The sequence below is a fragment of the Marmota marmota genome, unplaced genomic scaffold (assembly GCF_001458135.2).
Source record: "Marmota marmota marmota unplaced genomic scaffold, marMar, whole genome shotgun sequence".
NCBI lineage: Eukaryota > Metazoa > Chordata > Mammalia > Rodentia > Sciuridae > Marmota > Marmota marmota.
Genome location: NW_026000026.1, coordinates 70011422 through 70018705, shown reverse-complemented (window position 1 = coordinate 70018705; position 7284 = coordinate 70011422). Strand labels below are relative to the sequence as shown.

Here is a 7284-nt window from a genome sequence, read left to right as displayed (position 1 = left end):
CATTGCCATGAATCCCCTCCCCAGGAATCTCATCAACCAGAGATTAAACTCTTATCACAGGAGAGGAGACTAGAAGTTGACACCACACCCAGACAGAGATGTTACAGGCTACAACTTATTCTTCTGAAAGTCCATTCATTTTTCCCCAAAATCACTTATTCTCCCCTAAGTTGCCTACATGCCCCCTCCCCTTTCCTCTGTGAAGAGGGTATATGTTTCTAGATCTTATGGGGTTTGGGGGCATTTACTTTTCCTTCATGTAATGCCCTTGTAAATGTGTAGACATTTTCTCCTATCAATCTTCATTCCACTAATTTATTTCATATATTCGATCACTGAATCCTCAAAGAATAGAGGAAAAGTCTTTCTTCCTCTCTCTCTCTCTCTCTCTTTAATATGGAACGCTTCACGAATTGCACAGGGGCCATGCTAATCTTCTCTGTATCGTTCCAATTTTAGTATATGTGCTGCTGAAGCGACACTCTTTCTTCCTATTTAAACTGCTCCTTTGAGCAGTTTCCAAGTTCTAGGACATCAGAAGTACCTGTGCCCATCCAAATCCAGGATCACAGAATTTTAGCCTTCCCTGGAGCCCATGATGTCGCTAGGTTATCAATAGCCCAGGGCAGGAGAGGAGTCAGGAAAACCAAAAGATAAAGTACAGAGAGGTTAGGGAAGACCAAATGGGAGAAAGAAAAAAAATATTTAGAGAGGAAAATGACCAAAGGAAGTAGGAAAGAGCCAAAGAAGGAAGATGACAAGAAAAGAGGAGGAAGTATGTAGAGGTGAATGATCACACATGTGAAAACATTGAAAAAGAAAAGAGGCATAATGAAGAGGCCAATCCCTTTAGAAGACACATTAATTTCCTCAAGAATAGGAGCAGTCTTGGGGCTGGGATCGAGGCTCAGCCTTAGAGCGCTCACCTAGCACATGCAAGGCCCTGGGTTCGATCCTCAGCACCACATAAAAATAAAATAATGATATTGTGTCCAACTGCAACTAAAAACAAAATAAATATTTAAAAAAGAATAGGAGCAGTCTCATACCTTATTTGTTCATTTATTTTTGCATCCCCTACATTACACCCAAAAGTGTTCAGTAAGTATTTGTTGATTCCAGTGCTATTTATGGACCAGAATCCCAGGATTGGAATTCTGACTTTCATGGCACCCTCCTCTTTCCCTCCCAGGCTCTCCGCCATATGTTTTAGAGGCAGGATTCAGGCTGTATAGGCTTTGAGTCAGCAGAATCAACTCTATAGGAAAAAAACCTTTCTGAACTAGGTCTATACACCCAAAAGGAGACCACAGACTTTGGTTAGCCCATCATGGTTTTCTTTTAGTTTACCAGGGTTTTTTTGTTTGTTTGTGTTTTGTTTTGTTTTTGGTACTGGGGATTGAACTCAGTGGTGCTTAATCATTGAGCAACATCCCCAGCCCTTTTTGATTTTTATTTTGAGACAGGGTCTTGACAAGTTACCTAGGGCCTTGCTAAATTGCTGAGGCTGGATTTGAATTTGTGATCCTCCTGCCTCAGCCTCCAAGTTGCTGGAATTACAGGCATGCACCATAAAAATCATATTTTTATTTCTGCCCATTTCTTCTAACTGTTAGCAAATAACTCCCTTCAGTTGGATGCAGAAGAGATCTTGAAGAATCCAGGATGAGGATGCCAGGTCTCTGGTGCATGCCCTACCCGCTGCATGTCTCTCCTAGCGTAAAGTGAATCTTCACAGAGAACTTTACATTCCTTTCCACATGGGGCTGCTTTCCCAGGTTAGGTCCCTGAGCTAGGCTCCCTATCTATGCTCTTCAGCCAGCTATTGACCCAACTGCCTGTTTCCCTTGCCCTCTGTCCTGATTTCTTTTAAGGAAAAGCCCTAAGGCAGGAGTGTTTCAAGCATTCTGCTCTGCAAAGTTTCTCAGAGGCTTGGTGAGGGTTTTTCCCTTCTAGAATCCTCAACAAATCCCTAAAGTCATCTTGGTAGGAATCCCAGCACCTTATAATCTTCTCTTTTATAAATTCTTACCTGATCTGCTTTTAGTTTTGTAGTTAAATCCTGTGGTAATAATAGTAAAGTAGCTCATATTTTTAAAAAATTCTCAGAAACTAGAGCTTGGTCCCCAACTTCCAGCCCTCTTTTCTTGTGACGAAAATACCCTAGGGCCTTCAAGTTTTCAGGACAGCCCTGTTGGAACCTCTTTGAGCTCCACTATTTATCTCTAGGAAAGTACTGAATACAGCAAGAGGCTAGGGGCATGCTGACATCTGCTCATCAGCAGGCCAGAAATAATGACTTCAATTTCCTTTCTCATTTAATTTATTCCCAGGCTGCTCCCTTCCCATCTTCATAAGCTAGTTCTTATTTCAATACAGTTCAAGTAATAAAGCTGTTCTTCATTATTCATCCAGTTGCAGGCTTCTCCCAGTCACACCCCACATGCCCCCTCCTCAACCTTTTTCAATCACCTTCCTTTTCTCTCTCTGCCTCCTTTCCCTCACACTTTCCAGAGGGAGTTCAGGGTCATAGCCCTTTCTCAGAGTTCTACACTCTTCCAAGAAACTTCTGAGCTCATTCTGGCCTGGTCATTACAGCGCTAAATACAAACTTCACAAAATACGTTATATTCCCAGATTTTCTCATGCCAATGTCTCAGGTGTACTTCTATCAGGGATAATCCTACAAAAATCTGCTGTCCCTTTGGGGTTGGGGTTGTGGCTCAGTGGTAGAGCGTTCACCTAACCTGTGAGGCACTGGGTTCAATCCTCAGTACCACATAAAAAAATAAATAAACAAAATAAAAGTATTGTGTCCATCTACAACTTAAAAAAAAATTAAGTCTGCTGTCCTAGAGGAAAAATTTTAAATCCCAAGGAGATTCAATTATTATAACATCTGTATTTATCCTCCCCTATCCCAACAATAGGAATTACAGTTTCAGACCTGAACTGACCCTTAATGCCAAGTTTCTAGAACAGGAACCGAGATTTTTCTAGGGACAACCCTCTATAGGCATCTGCGTAGTCATTCCTCTTGCTGAATGCTTTGACAGCCTTGGGCAGTAAATATAAAGGAATGCAATTAAGCCTGTGGGATAAGGCTTTGGTGTCAAAATCAGAATTTAAGTTCTTCTCTGATACTTATTTGCCTACATGACCTTGGTTAGGCTACTTAACCTCTCCACATCTTAGTTGTAAAATAACAATACCTCTCTGGTTTGAAGGACCAACTGCAAACACATTTATAAAACATTTAATGCAATTTCTGGTACATGATGAACATTCAATAAATATTGGAAATTACAATCATGTATGAATAAACTTCAGTAAGTCAGATAAACTGTTAAAACTCATTATAGATTTTAAATAAAGAAATATAACCTCACTATTTAAAAGCATTGCCTCTAGGAGTTGCTTTAATGAATTGCTAGAAAGAAGTGATTTATAATTACCATATTGTCGGAATGCAAATAGATACTTCAAAGAGGTGAAAAGTAACTTGTTTTCTTGAGTGAGATAAACACTCCCCTTGGGATCTTGTCTATAAACTCAAATATTTTGTAAGCAAATAGAACTCTGATAAATTCCAGCCCTTATTTATGTGAAATGATCACAAAACTGTATTTTGAGCTTTGAATAATTGAGGATTTTACCATTTGGACAAGGAGCTATATGGCCCATGACATTCCCTAATTTCAAAAGCATGAGGAAAAAGAATGAGGTTTTTCATTTTACCCATATTTATTCCAGTGTTGCCAAATATTGAGTAATGGTCAATTTATTGCACAAATATAGTAAATTTTCAATTATTCACATGTGGATTATTCAAAACAGTTTTCTAACCAACCCTGTGTTCTCTTCTCTCTCTTCTAGCCATCCTTTAACCTTTACTGCTCCCCAACACACATACACACACACACACACACACACAAACAGATGCACACATATTCAAATATTAAGAAGTACTCATATATAATGACACACTCACAGACACACTCACACTCACATTCCCCCCCCCCTCACACACACACACACACACACACACACACATACATCACTTTGCCCAAAGCAAGCAGAACCCAGAATTGCCTGTCCTGGTAATTACAGTAGACCCTTAGAATAGCATTTCTTTGTTCCCCTCACTTAGGTTTTCATTTCCTGAATGTCACAGGGTGTGGCCGGAAGGGAGAGAAGGAAGGAAGGAAAGGAAATCATGGTATATACCCCCAGCCCGGTAGTACAGGCTGTGAGAAGCATAAGGCTCCTGCTCCCTGTGTGCTGGCATCTCTCCTGCCATTTTACTGAAACTTTGGGGTGTTTTTCTCTCTGCAGCACCCACGCTCCCTCCCTTTCTGCCAAAGCTTCTTGTTGTGACAGAGTGAAAGGCTGGTGGTTGGGGGTGGGGAATGCAGCTAGGTGGCCTCAGAACTGAGTTATAGCTCCCCCTCCAGGAGCAGCAAGACGGAAGATGAGGCTATAGCCAAAACCTGGAAGCCCCCTACTGCTGACCCTCCTACATATGCACAGCATGTGTATACACACAGAGCCGAGCACTGCCCCCACACCTGCCCACATGGACACATGGACACACATGCAGGACTGGAGCTGAGCAGACACAGCCCTGCAGTCAATAACAGGCAGGAAATCTGATGTCACACTGGCATGAATCTGCCCAGGCATCTGATGTCCAAAATCCCCCTCCTCCCATCTCTTTCCCTTCTAATGAGCCAGAGAATGCTATTGGGGTCCAAGCATTTTTTTGCCACACAAGAGAATGGTGAGTGTTGAGTGCCTAGACTCCATTAGCACCTGGCACATCAAGCAGAGGACACCAGGGTCAGCACCAGTAGACTGCCCAACCCCCTCCACAGTAGCCTCTGCATAGAGGACTCTGGGGCTCCCACCAAGTGCTCCAGCAGAATGCTCTGCAAAGCACAGACAAAAGTCCCAGTCAAGGGGCAGAGGAAGGGCTGGCAATAGCCAATAGGAGTGGTCTCACTCCCCTCTGGCTCAACAGATGGCAGAGTAGTCTCAGGTTTTTCTGAGATAAGGCCTCATGAAGGAAAGAGGAAAGATTCAATGATCTCTTAAGCTCTAGGAGAAGCAGTCAATGACAGCCAGGTGAAATGCCTGAATATAAAAGGACCCAACACTGCCAAACTGAATCTGGGCCAGGAATGTCAAAAGGAAATTCTCTACTTCCCTAAGCCCTTCTCTTTATCAGGCATCTATGCTAGTCCTTGTATTTTATGCTCATTATTTTAATTTAAATTAAATTAAATTTTCCACAAGGTATTCTTGAAGAGAAAGTTGAGAAAGCTTGTGGTTCATGGATTTTACATGATTCGATCAAGATTATAAAACTAGAGCAGGGGGCTGTGGTGTGTGCTTGTAATTCCAACTACTTAGGAAGCTGAGGCTGGAGGATCACAAATTTGAAGCTAGCCTGGACAACTTAATGGACCCTGTCACAAAATAAGATTTTAAGAAAAGTGCTGAGAATGTAGCTAAGTGGCAGATCACTTGCCTAACATGCACAAGGTCCTGAAGGCCCTGGGTTCAATCTCCAGCATGGCATAAGAAAAGGTTGTGAGTAATGTGTAATCTTGGCCCTTTCTCCTTGTTTGGAGCAAGCAGAAGATTGTGTCTGATGGAGAAAGTAGTGTTGTGGGAGGTAAAGGAGAAGGCACCTGTTTGATGACCTTCTTCCAAAGGAGAAAAAGTAGCACTGCCTGGGTCTCTGGACTCTGCTTATCTTCCAAGCATTGTGGAATGGGCCTGCTCTCTGTACTAGGTAAGCAATGCCCAGTGGCATAGGTGATGCTTCTATTTTTCCTTCAGGACCTCACACTTTCTTGGTCAGTATGCCGTATGGGTGTAAAAAGCCCAGGCCGGACACACAAAGAATGTGTTAATTTAGAAACATTTTTAAAATTAATAAGCACATGGTGATGCAGGTTGTTTGTTCAGGGCAATGTGCTGCCTACATTAGAATTGCCAAACTTCCCCCTCCCACTTCCCCCAGCTCTCTCCCTTCCTAGGTCTTGGCTGTTACCCACGTCATTCTGGCAGGAAGAGTCCATTCCCTCATTCCCTCAGGCTAGGTGACTGTTAGTCTGCAAAGCTCAACTTGCCAACTGAATAGGTTCTCCAAGCTCAGAGGTCTCTCCTAGGCCATGTGTATATGGGACACGTGGGGAGCAGACAGCAGTTCTTCTTTTTTATTTTTTTAAATTTGTTTTAATTAGTTATTGGTTCTTCTTCTTAAATCAAAGATGGGGTTGGGGATATAGCATGGTGGTAAAGCATTTGCCTATCATGTGCAAGCAACACACAAACACACACACACACACACACATACACAAAGTAAATCCATTGATTTCTTTACCTTCTGAAACCTGTTTTATGAGGGTGGGTACTCACTCAGTTCCATGTCTGCCTCCAGGAAGCAGATATAAGCAATTTCTCCTGAGGCAAGAACTAAGGCTAGGACTTGCTTGAAGATGACCAAACTAGAGATTATTCTTCCCAGAGGGACTGCCCCCAAAAGTTTACTTTATCTTATATTCTCCTATATAAGCCTTCTCTTCCATTCAGCCCAAAAATAATTCATTCTGATATTAATTCAAGTATTTATTGAGTTTTTATGAACCAGAGACTGATCATGAAGCTTGATTCTAGTGCTGGATGACAGATGAGAAACAAATAAACAAAAATCAGTGCCAGGATTGACTCTCAAGATGATATGATAGAGCAGGGATCAGATCAGCAAACTATGGCCTATAGGCCAAATCTGTCTACCACCTGTTTTGTAAATAAAATTTATAAAGTAAATGAAGAATGCTTAGCAGGGGTCTACTTTATTTATTATCTTTGTATTTTTAAATTAATTTTTGAATATATATTTAATGAGTCTACATTGTTTTAAAAAAGAAAAATAGAAAGAATAGACAAAGAAGTGTCTCTCCAGGCTCTATTTCCCAGCTATTAAGTTTCCTTTCCTATATGCAACCAACATTAATTTCTTATGCATTTTTTCCCAGAGAAATGTATTCATACAAAAGAAGTACATGTACATAGTATACATTTTTGCTCCCAAGAAAACTATTTAATTTTGGGAGATCAGGGAAGACTTGTGATTTGGCTAAAACTTGAATGATAAGAAGGTGCCAGCATCTTCTCAGAGCAGCAGCTTCTAGGCTGTAGAAACAGCCAGTGCAAAGAAAGACTCTAAGCTGGTCTTGATATGACAGGTCTAGAGATGAGAAAGGAAGTCCATGT

General features: G+C 41.5%; 1 pseudogene; it reads right to left on the bottom strand.

Annotated features, from left to right (window-relative positions):
• Window positions 1-390: 390 nt before the first annotated feature.
• Window positions 391-482, bottom strand: LOC125619284 (annotated as a pseudogene).
• Window positions 483-7284: the final 6802 nt, after the last annotated feature.